The 20229-nt window shown below is 36.2% G+C and overlaps 1 long non-coding RNA gene across 2 annotated transcripts in view; it reads right to left on the reverse strand.

Moving 5' to 3' along the window:
• Positions 1-2283: 2283 nt before the first annotated feature.
• LOC113189704 (uncharacterized) overlaps positions 2284-20229 on the reverse strand; it is a 37129-nt gene continuing 19183 nt past the window's right edge. The window contains exons 2-5 of one of the 2 annotated variants that reach the window (XR_003301678.2): positions 12040-12154; positions 11025-11101; positions 5766-5815; positions 2284-2571 (exon numbers count right to left, since the gene is read on the reverse strand). This is a non-coding gene — a long non-coding RNA (uncharacterized LOC113189704). Of the gene's footprint in view, positions 2572-5765; positions 5816-11024; positions 11121-12039; positions 12155-20229 lie in introns of both variants that reach the window. The other variant, XR_003301679.2, reaches the window with a different exon arrangement.

Below are 20229 nucleotides of genomic sequence, written 5' to 3' on the forward strand. Positions count from 1 at the left end.
GATCTGTTAATGTCCTGACTTCTTCAACCAATAGGTGTGAAAACCTCAAGAAAGGGTAGCATAAGAGTCAAGCGATAATATTGCTAAATCACTGCCCTCTACTTACAACTTGTTGCCTACTATTGAACAGTCACATAGAATAGCATGGATAGTGAGCTTTCCTAACTGAGGCCAATCATTTGTACATTCAATAATGAGGACCCACCAGGTGCTGGACACTGCTATTGACTGTTATGGAGAATTTCAGTAATAAGTAATGTTCCTGGTTGACTTGAAGGAGACAGACAAGACTACCTTAGTAACTACACAACAAGTTATATAACACATTTGTAACTATATAAAAGTATGTAATATTAGAAAAATTCTGGAATATCCTAAGTTTAATTAAAGGGGCTGGAACATAGAGGCAAAGAGAGATAAGAGAAGTTAATCAGTTAATAGCTGTCAGCCAAACCAATGAAAGAGTGTTCCACATTTCTGAATATATATTTAAACAAAAACCCAAACATCTGCTTCACTACTTGCCATTATATCCTGTTAAGAATCCCAAACAATCCAAAAGCAACAAGTACTTCTCATGGGTTTTCCTCCTATCCCCAAACTTGGCCTGTTTTATCTTATTCCTTCCTTCTTTCTATATTCAGTATAAACAACTATGCTTTTCTTCCTCAAATTGTCTTTATAAAAATTCTCTTAGCTTTAGGTCTACATGACATATTTTCATCTGCTATGTAGCCCTCCTGCTGATATTTGTGGGAACTTGTCCCATGACATTGTCCTTTTCTAAGATCTGTCAGTCTCAAAAGAGTTTTGGTTTAACATATCCAATGAAAATATATGTTCAATATTTTGACGAATCTAAGACCCATTTGACTTGCCTGATATCAGATGATATTTTACAATGAATTATTTTAGATTTTATAAAATATGACAAGTGTTTAAAGAAAAATAAACTAAAACTAGGTGACAGGCAGGGCATGGGGGATAGCACTTTAGACAGGAAGTTGTCTGTTTAAGGAATGTCTCACCAATAAGACACCAATTAGAAAAGCCTAGATGCATCTAAGGACTCAAGACACATTACCACTTAGTACTTTAACTAAAGGAGATTGGGACGCTATCAGAAGCAGGAAGGTCACTATAAACATTCCCTGCCTGTCTGTGTGAGAGCAGAAATACTCTGAAGGGTCATAGGACCCTCAAGTGACAGATTCCCCCTGTATCCATAGGAAAGAAACACTACACAGAGAAGTCAAAAAGAACCTGAAATGGATGTCTCTGCTCCCTCTGCCCAATATATGACTTTATTTCAGTTGTGTTTCTCTACAACTACTTACATCTTTCATTAGACAGATCTATTTTCATTCCTTAATATTCAATTATAGCATTATACTAAATTTATCTTATTCTTTCATCATTGATGAACATTTGGATTGGGACTAGATTTGGGCTATTATAAAACAGTCTTCTCTGAATATCAATGTATCAAGTTCTAAGTAAATATCTTGGTTACATTTTATAATATGGCAACATTTTGGTTTATCTTTTGAGGAAATTCAATAACATTTTCCAAGGGGATTGTACCATTGTTACAAACTGTGCTTTTTGTTACAGCCATGTAATGAGCGAGAAGTACTATCTCATTTTGGTATTCAGTTTCACTCCCTTCATATTTTATTTTTTCGTATTTGTATATAATATCCATGTGGTTATTTGGACATCTTTCCTCTTTTGTGAAATGTGTATTCAAATATTTTACCATTTTTTTTTAGTTTTTTAAAAAAATGTTTATTTTTTTTAAAAAAATGGCAATAGCCAATGGGAACAAACTTATTCTTCAACTCCAGTTTTGTTTTCTTTAAATTTAGAAGTGACTTACTGATTTACTATTTTAAACAATCCTTCCTTCCCCTTTAAATCTTTACCATCTATCCATGCTGAATCCTTCCAAGGAGATGGCTCTAGTATATATCTCCAGGTCTTCACTTAGCTGTTTTTACCAAAAAATTCAAAACACAATTCCATCATGCATCTTAAGGGCTCCAAACATCAAAAACAGAGGAAAAAAATTTGTTGAATGGCCAATTAAGTTGATAAAAAATCCACATGAATATTTCACCATTTTAATTGAAAAATATTAATTTATTAAATATTAAATCATTTATCAATATATCAGTTTTATTATTGGGTTTTAAGAGTTCTTTATTTATCACAAAGTTGTTTATAAGATGATATTTGCAAATATTTTAAAAGAGATTATTTGTGATGTGACATGTAGGAACCAAAAGATCTCCCCATCTTCCAACTTCAAGGGTTAGGCATCTGTCATTTTTAACTAGACATATAATTTTGGTGTTTGAACAGAGTTTAATATTCTGTTGCAATCAAGATAAAAGTATTAGGCTAACATTTTTGCAACAAAACTTCCCCTGACTTTTTTTTTCCTTTTTTGACCAAGTTCTTGAGCTTGTGTCCCACTATGGGAGACTCTGAATATCTCTAATATCAGGACAGGAGGGTCAAGGCTCAGGGTCAGTTCAGTCCACCTCACTTCAGAATCTTGACTCGTCCCTGAAATAAAGTCAACATTTTGGGGTCATTATTTCAGTGGTTCTTCAGCAGAGATTTTTGCAAAGATGACCTGACTATTAGTGAAGGGTCAGCATGTTTACCTTGATGAAAACATAAATCCAGTCTTGAATAATTAATTCAATTATTCATAATGCATGGCAAAAGTATGAATCTCCAGGAAGACCCAGAGTTTCCCTGTAGCTCTCCTGGGCAATGCCCATCTCATGCTGGGATTTATGTAAATAAAGGAGAAACCACCCCATAATAAAACAGCACTCTCTACTTAGAATCCAGTTGCTTATGAACTCATTGTTCTGTTCTTAGAAATTCAAAAAGGAGCCCTAATATTTTTTTCTTTAAATATATGTATATTTTTTAATATTTCATGGTGCTGGGGATCAAATGCAGGATCCCACTGATGTTCAAGGCAAGTGCTCTATCACTGAGCTACATTCCCTGCTCAATCTCATAGTCCTAAAACACAAATTCAATAGTGAGAAATGTAAATACTTTGAAGATAGGGTGTCTTTTCAAGAGTCCTAGTTTCAGTGAGATTCCAAAGTATTATTGAAAGAAGAGGCATGAACACTCTAATAAGAAATGGGGTCATTTTGGGTGTCTGGATGTTGTTTTAAGGGAAAGAAAAAGAAGATAGTGTTATGTGTCTCTCAATCTGCCTAAGGGGCCTGAAAACTTATTTTAAATCAATCCATTTGGTTAAAGAGTAAATGTGATAATCTGCATGTTTGTTTTACATTCATTCTCTTGATTCATAGCCAGATGAATGGAATAACAAAACTTGTGGCAATTTGAGTGAGCGATTCCTCATTATAAATAAATATAAAAATAATTAGGAAAAACATTAAAAGAAGAAATAAAGGAAAGACAGAAGGAAGAAGAGTGAGGAAGAGTTAGAGAGGAGGAAGGAGGCAAGCAGCCATGTGGAAGATCTTCCAGGAATTGGCAGAGAGGGAAAACTACAACATTTGCAGATGTGTCATCTCCTTGAAGCGCCAAACCGTCCTTGCAGGTGGATCTTATTGACACAATTTAGAGACAACAAAGCTCAAGTTCACAGAGGTTAAGTAACTTGATTCAAGTTCACTGCTAATAAGTACCCAGGTCTCATTGTCCCATGAGGAGAACAGAGGGTCGATGAACTGTGACCACCAATCCAGGTGAAGCACAACAAGCATTGATTTTCCTAAGTGCTGAGTGCTCAGTGACCACTCTGCCTGCTGAGATGTCACACTGAGGCAGAAATACAGCCATTGCAGGGCCTCTTCTACACCGTAAACATATTTTCTATTCTGATCTGCTCTCTTTGATATGTAATTGCAAACCATACACTGATTTCCATATTTCCCTGCCTCAAATCTGTACTTTCAAATTATCTGATGGCAAATTTAGGTGTGACAAAATAATCTGTATGAGTTCATGTGTATGTGTATTTATATGGGGAAATACCTCCAGTGTCAACTTTCTTCAGTGCTTTACAGAATTTTCCAGTTGAAACAAAGCATAGGTGTTAAGAACATAGAATTTGGGGCATAAAACTGTGTGAATCCCTCCTTCAGGTTTATTATCTCTCTAATCTGGACATTTACTTACCTTCTCAGCATTTAGTTTAATCACCTATAAAATGGAGGAATATCAGTGAAGATTGGAAAATTTCAGGATAATGATGGACACATAACAGGACCTACATAGTATTGTAGATATACTGCATGTTCAATTGCAATGGATATTTTTCTCATTTATTCCACTGCATTATGGCTTTCTCCAAATACTCCTCCACATGACAGCACTCTCTTTAAGTAAAATCATTTTAAAGATAAGGCTGCACTCCTTTTATATATCCTCTAATGTTTGTATTTTCATGATCAGGACATATCTATCTTGACTCATATTAAACAGTTCCCCTTTCTCTCCCCAACAGATCTTCTGACTATCTCTACTTCTTTAGTAGTTTTATTTGTTGATGTTTTCCAAGAAAAAAAACAAAAACAAAAAAACAGAAATAATAATTCAATGTAGACAGATAGATAGATACATACACACATATGAAAAATATTATTTTGAAAGATAGGTTCACTTGATTAAGGATACTTAGAAGTCCCACAGGCTGAAGCTTGAAAGATGCTGGTTGAGAAAAACAAGTTGGGGTAGTCCCAGTCTCAACCTGAAACCTGAGAAATAGGGAACCAATTCTACAAGTCTTGGTAGAAATCTGAAGGCCTCAAATTGAGGCAAGCTGATATCTGAGTAAGGAGAAGATGGATATTCCGGTTCAAGAAGAGAGAGTGATTTCACTCTTCCTCCACCTCTTATTGTTTGTAGCACCCTCCATGCATTAGATGATGTCAGCCCACCATGATGATAGTGATGTTCATTCTCTCCACTGATTTAAATATTAATATATTTCAGAAAGCCACCCAATGATACACCCCAAAATAATATTTTACCAGCTATCTCGGCATCCCTTATGTTGATGCATAAAAGTATCCATCCTAGTACTGCTTTCTACATGTTCTATATTCTACCCAGAAAGTTCTCTACCTTCATTGCATAGGAATGTCCTACTGACATTTCAGAATCCAGTAGCATAAGAGTCCCTTCCTCAGAAAAGACTTTGTTTACCTTTTTTATTTGGAAAGATTTCTCTTTCCCTGTTTTCCACAGCACCTTATATTCCTTCTATGTAAAAATCTTCACCATCACAATTTTGTGTTTATTGAACACAATTAGATGTATCATGGCTGTATCCCTCCGTAGATCACAAACTGCATGAGGGAAAGGGCCATCTCAGTTTTTTGCTCACGAGTGTATCCTAGATGCCAAGTGACAGACATTCAGTAAGTAATTGTTGAAAGAGAACAGAGAGGAAAGATGGAGGAAAGGAGGGAAAGAGAAGAGGGAGGGAAAAAAGGAAATGGGGAATGAAAGGGTTAGTAAAGGAAAAGAGGTTTTGTAGTTAAGATGTTAGATTCTCAGCAGGATTGAATAAAGAACTCCAGGGGAGGGCAGATATGGTTGCAGCTCAGGGTACAAGATGAGAATACTGGTATTGAGACTAGAGGAGGAAAGCGTAGGTGAGGGGAAAAAGAGTCAGAGTGAGAGTAGAGAAAGCCCCAAATAAATTTCACTTACCTCAGAGTCCAAACTGATGTGGGAAAGATATGCAAACCACTTACCATATTGAGTAGGATGAAGGGATGAGTTGCAATGTTTTCTTGGCCATTTTCTGCAAATAAAACCTAGATTTTCAGTTTCTTCCCAAGAAGCCTGAGGTCCAGCCTAGGCCCCTTTGCTACTCTGTTTTCACAGTGGTCTTGCCGCCTTTCTACTCGACATCTAACAGCTCAGTCATTCTGAGTTAGGAGCGGGTTGGCAGTAGATGGTTTTCTAACCCAATGTGTTAGTTTTATAATAGGCTCTCAACACAGTTTCCATCTGTTTCAGGACAGAATGATCTGATCTGATTTATTCTGATTTTTCTCCAAAAAATAACTTCAACCAGGAGAAAATTTTAGTTTTGCTAATCTCTAAAGGATAAACATAAAAAGAATATTAAAATGAGAGCAAAATATATACATGTATTTTACATATAAAAAAAAACTCAAACCCAGAAATGTGAATTTGCTAAATGTCCCACTGCTAATCATAGCAAGTCTCCTAACGTCTAGTCCAAAACCAGATCCTATGCTCCAAAATAACTCTCTTAGCAATTTAAGGACAAGTAAAGGCTTATTATACTGGTTCTCATTTATGCTCAATCTTGATACCTTAAACATGTAAAAAAAAAATTCTAAAAGCGGATCCTCTGATCCATGAGTCTCTGTTGGACGTATGTGTTCTAGATGAAGGTCTGCAAACTTTTTCTTTAAAGTCGGAGAATAAATAGTTTTGCTTTGTGAGCCATAGAATACTTATGAGTACTCATGTTGCTAATTCTCCAATTTATTGTCAACAGCAATATGTAAACTGATAAACTTTCACTTACTGTTAAAAGATAATTCCTTTTCAAAGGATAAACTAATTACTCTCATGAAGATACAAAATGAACATGGATTAAAGATTTTATTTCACTCCTATGAGGAAACCAAACAGGTATCACAACCATTTAAAGGAGGAGTTAAATAGATTCATTTGTAGATCAACAATATTGAAATAAATCTGTGAACTGGCCTTCCCACAGGAAGCAAGGAGGTTTGTCTTTCCATTGATAGGCTCTATATTCATGTCTGTCCACAAGAGTTATTTTTGCTTTGTTCTCAGTTACTTATACCCTTGTAAAATAGCTCCCTCAGAATCCAAAATCAGGAGAATATACTATAGACAGTGCTGTTTTTCCCTGAAGCACCCTATATCACAAAATCATGGAGTTTTGGAGACCTCCATTTTCTACCTGTACACTGAATGAACTAAAGGAAAATACAGAAATAATGGCTTTTCCTCACTTAATTATCTGAAAAGGAATAGAGGAAAGCATGATTACTGGTTAATATTATAGGAAACTAATTTATAATCAAAACCACTTTAGAGTGGACTCTGTTTAGGGTTCAGCGGTGGATAACTGTGAATGCAATAACCTTCCCACATCATGCATGCCACTTCAAAGTTGCAATCCTGATCATCTCATGCATAAGGATGGGGGAAGCTACTTATTTTAAATCCCTTGAGTTTCCCAAGATCCAACCAGACAGTAGATATAAAAAGCTTGGAAATTAATAAAGCACCAGAATAATTATGCAAAGGACCCACACACATAAAGCTCTGATTTAAATTTCTGGGCTAGTGACTGATGGCTTCAAGCTTCTTGTTCTAGCTTCAATTCAATTTGTTCCCCATCAGTGCCTGCCACCTAGGTAATTTGGGAGCAGATGGTGAGAGGAATGGAGGATGTTCCATTCAGAACTGCCGCCTACCTGCCTCTCACTCTGGGCCATAGGATCCTCCCTGTGTACTCTCTAATCCCTCATCACCAGCCCAGAAAAATGATCTTTATTGCTCATGATATAGTCTTTATTGCCTAATTAGAGGCACTGGGAAGAAGTGGGAGATGACTTCACTTGAGTTCATTAGGAAATAATATATCAGGTCTTGTTTAATTATAACTGAATTACTACCACCTATTATAGAGCAGAACCTTGCTGGAATGATAGAGGGTGGCAGAACTCTGAGTCTTCCATTATTCGAAGGCCAGCATTAGCTCAGTGGGAAAGGGAAGATTGCTCGTGTGAGTTGGAGTTGCAACACACTCATTGGCACAGGGTTTTATCTAATTGTGACCCTTTTAATCACCAGATAATATAATCAGTGTCACATGCCATTCAGCAAGGCACTTTTTGCAGCTGCTGAGCATTCCACTGGAAGGAAAATGCTAATTCCCATAGCTTGCAATTGCTTCTGAATGGCACAGAAAAATACCTCACTTATTGTCTCTAACTGCTTAATTGCTGGGCATAATGTCTTGCATTTAGAGAGAGGACAGAATGGATTAAACAAGAACATAACCTCCTTGCAGGTATAAAGCAAAATTAGGATACTCCCTTATTTAATCTACCTCCTACTCAGTAGAAAAACTTGTGCTTACTTATTGCTATGATCATACATTTGACAATTTATCATTTCATGTCTGCTATGTGGTCACCTCCATTTTAATCTTTGTCAGGGATACAGAGTTCAATAAGACCTATGCACAAGTAGCTCACTCTCAAAATAAGGAGATGCTACACATATATAAGTATATGTCATGTGAGATAAACAGAGAGGTTTAAAAGAGCATTGAAGATGATGAAATTTTTACTGGAAACTTCTAAATTACATTACTATTAATTAAAGAATGGATAGAATTTAGTGAGTGGTTGGCTAAAAGTCATTGCAAATAAAATTTACATTGCAAGCAAAAATGTACAGATCTCATAACATTATGAATCAGAGTATGTTTTCACGCAGTTTTAAATTACATAAAGTATGGTGAAGAGTAAGTTAGATATGACACAATAATTTTAATGGACTTTGGTTCTTCATTTTTGCTTTGTTCAGGTATCTTTAACCTGTTCTAATCACATATTGATTTCCCTCTGCAAAATGCCAATTATATATAAACCAGTGGAAATGTATATAAATCAAGGGACATTGTTCTCCCCTAGCCAAAAGATGTTGCTCTCCTTGAGCTGTGGTATTAATCTAAGTTGGCTAAATCAATCTTCTTTCTCAAATATTTAAGTCTTGAGCATAATGACAAAGAACTAAAATGGTACCCAATCATGACAGGTTGACCCTGGCATCTAACTACAATTATCATGTTTCCAAGGCTGGACTTTCTGGAAGCTCTTCATTTTGGAACGAGCCTTTATCTTGATTTACTGCATCATCTTTGTAATTAAATTATCCACATATTATTTATAGAGAGTTTATGCATTATTATAATCCATGTAGATCCTAAATACTATTCTATAGATGATGGGCATTGCTCTACATTCACGCCATCAAAATTTTGAGCAAAATTCTCAATTTGCATTTTTGTCATGCAGTTCTCCTACCACATATTCCTGTATTTCTACTATAGCTAGGGTACAATCAGTCTACTTAACTGTACAGTTTTGGCTCAAATGTAATCAATTTATATTGTATTTATTTTAAAATCAATACAACTTCAATGTCTACATTTTTCTCCAATCCACTAAAGTAGAACAAGTGACCAGAATTCCTCATCTAAGTCATCAGGCTACCATTTCACCTCTCTGTCCATTCTTCACAAAGTTACAAAATGATCATGCTGGTCTTCCCCCAGAGACTTCCCAAAACCCATGGCTGCTCTATCAGACCCCAAAATTCTTATTGTGGATTTAAGTTAATAAAGGAATGTAGATCAGAGGTTAATGGTGTTCAACGTGGACTCATTCTACATGAACTGCTAATCTAGGCCCTGGGTTTTTTATTGTTTCTAAGAAAGGAATTCTACAGATGAGTAAGGAATCTATGGTCTAGATGTGATGGATTGAGAGAAAACTGAGGAAACATTCCATGAGTGCAAAAAAATCTATTAAGAATATGATTCTGTGTCTGAGAATCAATGAGAAAAACTAACCTGATATAAGCGCATTGGGAATGATAGAGTCAGACACAGAAGCAGAGATTCAGCTCACAGATTACAAGTGCACTCCATCATGCTTGGCCAGGTTCCTTATCTCTCATCAGTTGAAATGTTTTTGACAACTCTATTGATATTTAATTTGCATATCATAAATTCATCTATTTAAACATTAAGTTAATTTATCAAGTTGAGCAACCATCACCATGATCAATTTTAGAAAAATTTTATTGCCTCAATAGATTCTCCATATCCATTTGTAGCTAATCTCCATCCCCAGCCCCAGTCCGAGCCCTAGACAATCACCAGTCTATTTTGTATCTTTGTAAATTGGCCTCTTCTGGACCTTTCATATAAATGGAATTGTACAATATGTGGGTTTTGTGCCTGGCTCCTTTCACTTAGCATAGTGTTTTTGAGGCTCATCTCTGCATCCATAGTTCATTCCTTTTTATTGCTGAATAACATCCTCTTGTGAGAAGGATGTGTCATACTTTTCTAGGCTATTCTCTAGCCAATGTATAATCAGGTTGTTTCCATTTGGGATTTGTTATGAATAGTGCTGCCATGAATATAAACCTGAAAAAAATTCTATTTCATTGAAAATGTGTTTTCATTTGGGTCCATACCCAGAAACAGAATTGCTGATCTGTATGGTAAGTTTATATTGTCTTTTCAATACACTGTCTTGCTTTTTACAAAGTGGGTGAACCATTGTATGTCAGTTGAATTTTATCTCAAAAACAATCATGCAAACACACACACAACTCCTTTTACTCAAAGGCATTAAAGTAGGGGACAAAGAAAATTCATACTTATTTTATTTTAAAACAACATTGATTCATAAAAGTGGCTGTTGAGCTAATGAAAAGTTTGGTGGATGTAGGCTGGGGATGTAGCAGGAGAGACAAATTATTTCTGTCATTACCTAATATTAGAAACTTTAATTTTTGAAAAATCAATACTTCTTAGAATCAAGGATTAGTTGTAAGTCTCACAATTTGTCACTGGCTCTTGGTGCCTGCTTTCTTTTATTGAGAAAGATTCTGCATCTAGATCTTTGTGTGGACTCAATGTGGGAGACACTAATTGACAAGAAATAACCTGGTCTGAAGGAAATGAGTATAGCTTATTATCTGAGCTACTTATTTGCTTTTCTATATTGAGGATTGTTATGTTTCCTCTTAGAAAAAGATGAATTAAATAAAAACTAACTTTAAAAACTTATTAAATAACATATAATTCCATGTTCCACAGGAATGAACTATGTTTTTTAACCAGCTTTGTCACAGCTGTGACTAAAAGACATAATAAGAACAATTTTCGAGGAGGAAAATTTTAATTTTGGGCTCACAGTTTCAGGGGTCTCAGTCCACACAGCTGGCTCTGTTCCTCAGGGCTCAAGGGAAGACAGAACATCATCATGGAAGACTGTGGCAGAGGGCAATGGCTCACATGATGATCAGGAAGGGGAGAGAGAGAGAGAGAGAGAGAGAGAGAGAGAGAGAGAGAGAGAGAGAGAGAGAGAGAGAGAGACACTCCACTTGCCAGATACAAAATATATATTCCAAAGGCACACCCCCAATGCCCACCTCCTACAGCCACACCCCACCCACCTTCAGTTTCCAGTCAGTCCCAGCAGGGGATTAATTCGCTAATTGGGTTAAGGCTTTTATTCGCAATCATCTCTTCTCTAAACTTTCTTGCATTGTCTCACACATGAGCTTTTGGGGGACACCTAAAATCTAAACTGTAACAATATGCAAGGGGTCTAATTTGAGGCAACACTATTGTAGTGTTGGACCCAAGCCTCCTTAAAACTATTGGATGCTTCACATCTAATCATGTATGGCAACATTTTTCTAGTTTTAGGTCTTGCTTTTGACCAATGTAATGTGTGATTTTTTTTAATCCACAGATAAGTGGTTTTCTGTTTGTCTTCCACTTGAATCTGCAGTATCTATCTGCCAGCTTTTTTCTGCTTAGCCTTTTCATGACAGCATTAACCAAAGGGAAGGGGGTTATGAGGACAGTTTGCTTGTGAAATCTTTTGTTGTTGTTGTGGTGGTGGTGGTGGTGATGGTGGTAGGTGGAAAGTCAGCCCAAATCACAGATTTCTCGTTTTACACAAGAGATTTGCAATTTGACCAGTTCTTCCTACCCTCTGTGGTGAGCTGTCTTTTTTACAATCATCAGTATTCTCAAGGCAGCTGAGTATGAGTCTGTAATTACAAAGGAAACAATGGCTCCAGGGCAGGAAAAGTGCATGAAATATAATGCACCTGAGAGCCGCATTACATGGAAGTGCACTAATGCTTCAGAACTTACCAGGTGGTAAGCTATCTTTCTGGAGTTTCGTTTCCACTCACCATTTGCAGGTGACCTTCACCCAGTCACTTTCCTTCCCAAGGTGCTGCTCCAGAAGGGATAACATGCTTGCTCATTTGCTCACCTGGCAGAGAACTCTCCCAGCTGTATGTGTTCCTGTAGACAAAGATTGCAGAAAATGGTAAGCCTTCATTTTAAGAGCAAAAACAGCCAAAGTGGGAAGAAGTGTCTATGAGGAGAGAAAGAGAGGGTTGTTAGATGATTCCCTATCTCTGTATATCACCAATAGCACAGCTTTTCTCAGTGCCAAAAATTGATGCAGTTAAATCATGTCTCTGCTAAAAAGCATGAATAATGTGTAACAGGAGGGAAACCATTTTTAAAATCCCCTCAGCACTTTTCCAACTTTAATGTGCATGTGAATCACCTGCATATTTTGATAAAATGCAGATTGCAATTCAGTGGGTCTGGCCTGAAATTCTCCATTTCTAAGAAACCCCAAGGTATTGTCAGTGCTGCAGGTCCTAGGACCAGATTTTGAACAGAAGGTTTCTACCATACAATGCACTTTCCTTTTTTTTTTTTTTTTTTTTTTTTTGTAGTGTGGAGAAATGGAACCCAAAATGGTATGTGCAAGTGATTTAGTCAAGAAGTCCTAGATACCTCAGTGGTAAAGTGAGTGTAGGCTCAGATCTCCTTGAGATCCTTTCCTAAGCAAGCTCTCTTCACAGGAGCCACATGAAGAGACTGAAGGAGCACTCATAGGAAGTGAACATAGGGCTGAATAGATACAGGGCCCAATAGAACGTGATTTCAGCAAACATGATTTCAGCAAAGTGGGGCAGAGTGAGGACTAGATTGTATGTTTCATCAAACATTCATTCTGCTGGGAGGTGTTCGAAAGAGAGATACTTGTTTGCCTTGAGCTGGGCATTCTACCTTCAATCAGCAACAGATTTTGAGTAAATAATTCTACTTGTTTGTTACCATCATACTCAGCTTTATAGGAGGTAGGTCTAGAATGATCTGACAATTGCTTCTAGCTCTGACATTTTGTACTTCTCTAAGGAATTCAAATCTGCCAGAACTGGGTGATTAGTTAGTCACTTGATTTTTGTTTTCTTTCTTTCTGTTTTCCTACTTCTTGTTCTTAATCCTTTCTGACTCCAGGGAGTGTAATATCTGACAGAGAGAGGGGGGGAAAAAAGAAGACTTAGGGCAAGGCCAACACTTTTTAAAAACGTAAATTTCTTGCTTAAGTGTTGTCTGTTCTCTACATTTCCAGAAAAGTATGGCAAAGATGCCTAGAATAGATATTAATCAATAAGCTTAGGGTCAAGTTATCAATATGAACAGTTTAAATAAAGGCTTGGACAACTTTACCCAAAGATTGCAATTAGATGATGTTATCTTTATACAGGACATTTTGCATTGCTATTGAATATGTACATCATAAAAATGCCAATATCAACATGCCCTTATTAAGATCCACCATATTTTCATACTTGCCTCCATAACTCTAGCAAGACTTCGGGCTGTACTATAACATGTAGAAAAGTGTATTCCCTGTATTTTATAAGTACTCTTCTTATTCTTGGGCTATCACTGACTGAAGCCATATTTTTTTTTCTCACTAAAAGAGGAAAGTTACACAAATCTATTATCAACAGTTTCCCGTTTCATTTTATTATCATTGTATTTTTAATGCCTGGTTTAGTTAATGAGATTTGAAAGTCTTATAATGAGAGCATTTGAAATAGAATTCATTAGCAGAGATTTTTCTACCACATTCAGAAAATTACATGCTAATAAAATAAGAATATGATTTGAAAAATTTCTAATACAAATTGATTTTTATATTAATGATTTCAATATCCAATGCTGGGAAAGGAGAATAGCTATTTCAGTATGTAGGTTAAATGTGAATGAAAATAAGTACTTTTCTGGGACCCTGTTCCCCATACAACCCCTTATTAGATAATAATGTAAGATGTGGTTCCTGCCTGCTCAGGACTCACTATCTAGTTAGGAAGATGACTCATGTAATAAGGTAAATTATAGTTAAATTAGTGCTATATTGTGTTGTCACTTCATCTGGAGATCTACAAAAGCAGTGGCACTCAAAAAACTTAACACCAAGAAAACAAATAACCCAATCAATAAATGGGCAAAGGAACTGACAAGACACTTCACAGAAGAAAAAATATGATTGGTCCACAAACATGAAAAAAAAATGTTGAACATCAGTAGCAATTAGAGAAATGCAAATTAAAACTACACTGAGATTTCATCTCACTCTAGTCAGAATGGCAATTATCAAGAATACAAGTCACAATGTTGGTGAGGATGTGCAGGAAAAGCCACACTCACACATTGCTTGCAGGGCTTGCAAATTGGTGCAACCACTCTGAAATGCAGTATGAAGATTCCTCAGAAAACTTGGAATGGAACCACGAGTTGACCCAGTTATCCTCCTCCTCTGCATATGCACAGAAGACTTAAAATCAGCCACATCAATGTTTATGGCACTTCAATGCACAAAAGCTAAGCTATGAAACCAACCTAGGTGCCCTTTAACAGGTGAATGGATAAAGAAAATGTGGTACAAATGCCCCATGGAATATTACTCAGCCATTTAGAGAAATGAAATTATGACATTTGCAGGTAAATGAATGAACCTGGAGACTATCATGCTAAATGAAATAAGCCAATCCCCCAAAGCAAAAGGCTGAACTTTTTCTCTGGTATGCATATACTGACTCACAATAGGTGGGAGGGTGGGCAATCTGGGGTGGAGGTTTGCCAGATTGGACAGGGTAGAGTTGGAGGAATGGAGGTGGGATGGAAATGGGAAAGATAGTAACATGAATTAGACATAATTTTCCTATGTTCATATATGAAGACACGACCAGTGTAACTCCCCATCATGTACAACCACAAAAATGGGAATTTATACTCCATGTATGTATGATATGTGAAAGTCCATTCATTCTACTGTCATGTATAACTAAAAATAACAAATAAAAACTATTAAAAAAAGAATAGCATTGGGCTAATAGCAGTTTCAATGATCTGATTCTCTCCAGTTACACAGTTTTGTTTGTCTTTTGTTCGCATGAAAATAGACTCCTCATGGTTGTTAGCAATATTTAGAGAAATAAACTGAGAATCAGGACACTTGGACTCAAGTCCAAGTTTCTGCTATGCAAAAAAAAAAAAATTGCACCTAGCATGAAACTGAGAGAACCAAAGTCCTCAAGAAAGAAAGAACCAATAATAATGAGCTTGCTTCCACTGAAATAAACAAACATTTTCTTTTGGTTGACCAAGAAGAGAGTCATTTTTGAGGAGAGCACATTATCTGTCATTAGATTTATTTACTGTCCAGATCCATTGTGATTTATGTCTGCATATTATGTTATATCAGAAGGCTGTATGCAAAGTTCTGAAAAGCTATTTCGTTTCCTAGAGTCTTTGCTAGAGTCTGTAAGACATTGGGATGTGGGCAGTGCTACTCTGATATCTCTTAAAGAGACAATCCTATTTTAAAAAGAAATAATCAGCACTTCACTTCCGGATACCAGTTCCTAGTTACTATGGGCTCTGGTGGAGGAAGGTACTTTTGAAAGACAGAGCAGTAACTGGACAATGTTCTGAGAGAGGTTCCAGTCCCTAAGAGACAATGGAACCTAGTAGATCTATCAGTAATCAACAATCGAAGGCCATAGAGGAAAGACATAGCTAGTGCCACACAGTGACCGACTGGACAGCTTACTAGACTAGTGAGCAGATACAAATGCACAGGAGATAACCTAGAGTTTTCTTAGCTTAGTTAAAAGTGGAAGCATTGTATGATGAGTTTGAAGAAAGAAGAGAAGTAGATGAAAAACCACTGTGAAATCTGGGTAGTTAGTTGAAGCCCCAGATTCATAAATGAGGTCTACAGCAACCATGAATGTGTACAATGTCCTGGTGCTAGATATCCATCTTGTTAGAGGTTCCTAAACTGTTGGAAAATGATTGTTTTGAACTTTTATTTACTTGTATATGTGTTTATTCTTTCAGATTTGGGGTGTATTTACTCATTTTCTTAATCATTTTACCAGTTAGTACAGAGGACCACCTAGTTCCCCAGAATGATTGCCACATCAGTTTTATGAAGACTTTCCTTTGTTTAAGGGAGAGAAGACTATCCCATTTTTGCAACTGTAAATGATTCAAGTGAGACTTTGGGAGGTTGTTTGAACAGTAGAGTATGAGAGAGAGAGAAAACCTATTACTTCTCAGGTCACAAGTCTAAAAAGATAGGAATGTAATTTTCTGTGGCTGTTTTACAGCACACAAAGAAGAAATGAACTCAAGAGAAGTGAGAGAAAGAGACAGAGAGACAAAGAGAACTGGCAACCTCTAGAACATGCTTTTAGTTCTGGTGCTCTCTAATAGCCTGGTTCCTTAATTTCTTCTGTCCTGTCTTTTAGCTTCTCCAAAATTCATTGAAAAACAGCAACAATAACAACAACATTGTCTCAGTTAAAACCACTTTGAGCTGAGGTTTTGTCTCCTGTATGTTTGTACCTGCCCATAAGTCTAATAAACTGTCCACTTAGGTACCACACTTAAATATGATTGAGATATTGATAGAATTCTGTCATTTTTCTACTCTTGTTCTCTTATTTTTTCCCATGGCAAGTGATACCAAGAATGTCACTAATTCTAAAAGAATGCTCCCTGCACTTCCCATTTGTTGAATAATAATAGATATAATAACAAACATTTCTCTGCCAATATAGGTTTGGTCCTGTCTTCATTCTTACTTTTTTTTTCCTATCTAGAATTGCCATGATTACTCTCGTTTTATTTAGATAAGAGCTTGAGGTTTTATTCCAACATAGACAATATGACGTAAAATTTTTAAATATCTGTTATACTTTCATGGATATTTTTCAAGGTAAGGCGATGTCTTTGTTATACATCCATTAAACATGCTGCTGAATTTCTATGATTTTCTCCTAGTAATAAAGACAACTTTTTGATATACTTTGAAGGAAAAGAATGTTGGTTTAACTGTCATCATCACTCTCTTTAGAACATTTTCCTATTATATTATTATAAATAGTTTTGGTATTTAGTCATTTGGATGATAAAAATTCATTTTCTTTCCACATTTCCATAAAGAACATGCATTACTTTTATAATCAGAATATAAAATATCATTACAAAGATAAAGAACCTTCCTTTATCATTTTATATGGTATCCATATAAATAGGCTTAATAGCATTTTACTCTTTTTGTCTTGCAATTTGCTTTGTCTGCCTGACACTTATTAGCTGCACAGGTGCAAGTCACTTAACCTCACTGGATCTCAATTTCCTCATCTTTAGAATATGAATATTAAGATTATCTTCCTGTGAGCTGTTTAGGAGTGCAAAATGAGAATGTTTCAGTCTGAATATAAGGTCAATTCAAGGCAGGGAAAGCTTTACATTCACAGGAATATTTAAATATCTGTCACTTTTCTGTAGTCCTCCTGAACACAATGCTTCTTCAACCCCAAACTACACAAATTCCAAATCAAAGCAGATTATTTTATGTCTTTGGACTCAGATAAACCAGAAATAAAACTTCAGATCATTATTATTGGTGTTCTTCCAGTCTCTAAACCTTCCCTTCCCTAAACCTTGTTTCAATTACCTGATTTTGAGAGTCGATGTGATTCATGCAAGGCTTCAGTACTCCACTGGTGGATTCTAATGACAATTAGAGATATTAGTGTAAAATATTTAACCTTTTATTTACATAGAGTGAGTACTCAGGGCTTGTGCAAGTGGCTGTCTCTGGGACTCTTCTGTGACTTAGAAGCCTGGACATAACAGAAGGTCAGATTCTCCAAGGCCTATGCCAAACAGAGCTCTATAATCTTAGGGAAAATCACTTGATATTTCTGATACTTTGGGTTTTTTTCGAATAAATTTATATTAGATATTTTTCCCAACTACCTTATCTGGTTTATGAAGACTGTGTGATCTGATGAATCCAAGGACGCTTTTCCATTGCCTACTTCACAACTCACAGAAATGTCCTTGGAGTGTTTCTATTCCTTAGCTAATTGAGATCTTCCATGATCTGCATCTGTTCACTGTGACTAGATTTCTCCTATATTTTCCCTCAAATCTTTCTCCACATTACATCAGGTTTCCCCAAAGTCATCATTTTTGTCTAACAGATTTCCCTCTGTAAGAAGTACTCCTCCCAGGGAACTCTCTCCAAACCCTTTGTCATAATCTTTTGGAAACTTAGGCCAAAACCCACATTGTTACCTCAAGCTACAAAAGACCTTCCGTTTCCAAGGATGAATCCCATTACGTTGTTTTCATTTACATCACCTGCACTTATTTATCTCTGTATTTATTTATACCCATCAGAAATTTTAGTACTCTTTTCCCAGACTCTGTCCTGAAATAAATTTACTTAAAATTACTTCAGCTATTCCCTGACTAGATAAAATAATAAAACATATATATATATATATATATATATATATACATATATATATGTATATATATATATATATGTGTGTGTGTGTGTGTGTATGTGTGTATATCCCCAAATAATTTTTACTTAAATTTATTCATTTAAATAATTTAACATAATTATTTTAAACATAAATTGTGAGGAATTGGATGGGTAGAGTAAATAAAGCCTGTGAGAGACAGACAATGCCACAATCTATACTGTAAAAAGATAGTGTTTAAAATTATAAATTGTTAAATGAATGTTTTCATCAAGTAAAAGAACCAAGAAGTCTTATTATCCTAACAATATAATAAGAGCTATATTTTGAGCCAGTAGTCTTTCAAAGAAACACTTTATATTAAAAAGGGGACGGGGGCTGTGCAGAGATCAAAGGTCAAAGATGCTATGCACCTCTTTCCTAGCATTTCTGGTGCTAGAGGAAATTCTTTCATTTGACTTTACTGCCATCTGTTGTTCAAAGAAATAAATACATCTCTATTATTTTCCAAAGAAAAACCTTAAATCACCTGCTCATCAAACTGTTGACTCCTGTGGACCCCAAGCTACAAATCTACCAAATCTACCAAACCTGTTGGAGTGGGGCCTGTGGGGCCTGAGTTTTCAGTGACTGTTCAGGAAAAGAGGAAAATGCTTGGCAGGGGAGTTCACATACACACACACAGTCACTGTTTACTTTGTGCAAAATACATCCAAGCAATTACATCTTAGAATGATCATGGTGTGATGGGATAAAAGAAGAAAAAAACTGACTTGGAAAATGAAAACAAAAGCAGTGAGCTCAGTTAGGATGAGGCAGCTGTCGAAAATTTCTAGCTTAAGCTAAGATGAAGGCTGCTGGAATGAAAGCCCAAGTTTAAGAAATAGAAGTAAACATAATCAGCGATCTATACAGGATGGAGATAGGGTGAAGGAAGTCAGAAGAGTCAATGACAGTCATTAGGTTCACACTCTAGTTGCCACGGGTCTCATAACGCTGTTCACTAAAATTTGGAATGCATGTGTCCTGATTCAAACTCAAATGCATGCACTCATACACAAAAAGGTTTTGGAGAATAAGCTCAGTTGGAGGAAAATTGAGTTGGTGATACTAGTATAGGGTAAAAATAGAAATGCACTGTCATAATAAACAATGGGAATATCAGTTTAGAATTTGGAGAGAAACCTGAAGTAAAGACCTAGATTTGAAAGACACTCATGAGCAGATAATCACAAGAAAAACAAGATCAACTAAGGAAAGTGCATGGGGTATGAGAGAACTGTCAGAAACCAAGACAGAGGCTTCATTTGGTGGGTAGGAAAGAGTTTTGAAGTTAGAAAGAATGTCTAATGGTGACATAGAAATAGAGGCTTAATCTTTAAATAAAAAGCCCTTGGGGTTGGGGTTATGGCTCAGTGGTTGAGCGCTTACCTCGCATGCATGAGGCACTAGGTTCAGTTTGCAGCACCGCATAAAAAATAAATAAAATAAAGATATTGTGTCCATCTACAACTAAAAAAAAAGAGGCCCTTGACCAGTGTGTAGGATCTTTCCCTAAGGAGAAGATAATACTGTCCATTCAAACTATCCTTCTGACACTGTGTGGTCCAATATTACTTTTCTCCAGAAACAAGGTACTACATGAACTTTCCCAAGAACCAGGAGATTTTCTAGTTATAGCCCTTTACTGGTTTATTATCAGCCTGTTTTCATCCAAAT

This window comes from Urocitellus parryii, chromosome 13 (genome assembly GCF_045843805.1).
Source record: "Urocitellus parryii isolate mUroPar1 chromosome 13, mUroPar1.hap1, whole genome shotgun sequence".
NCBI lineage: Eukaryota > Metazoa > Chordata > Mammalia > Rodentia > Sciuridae > Urocitellus > Urocitellus parryii.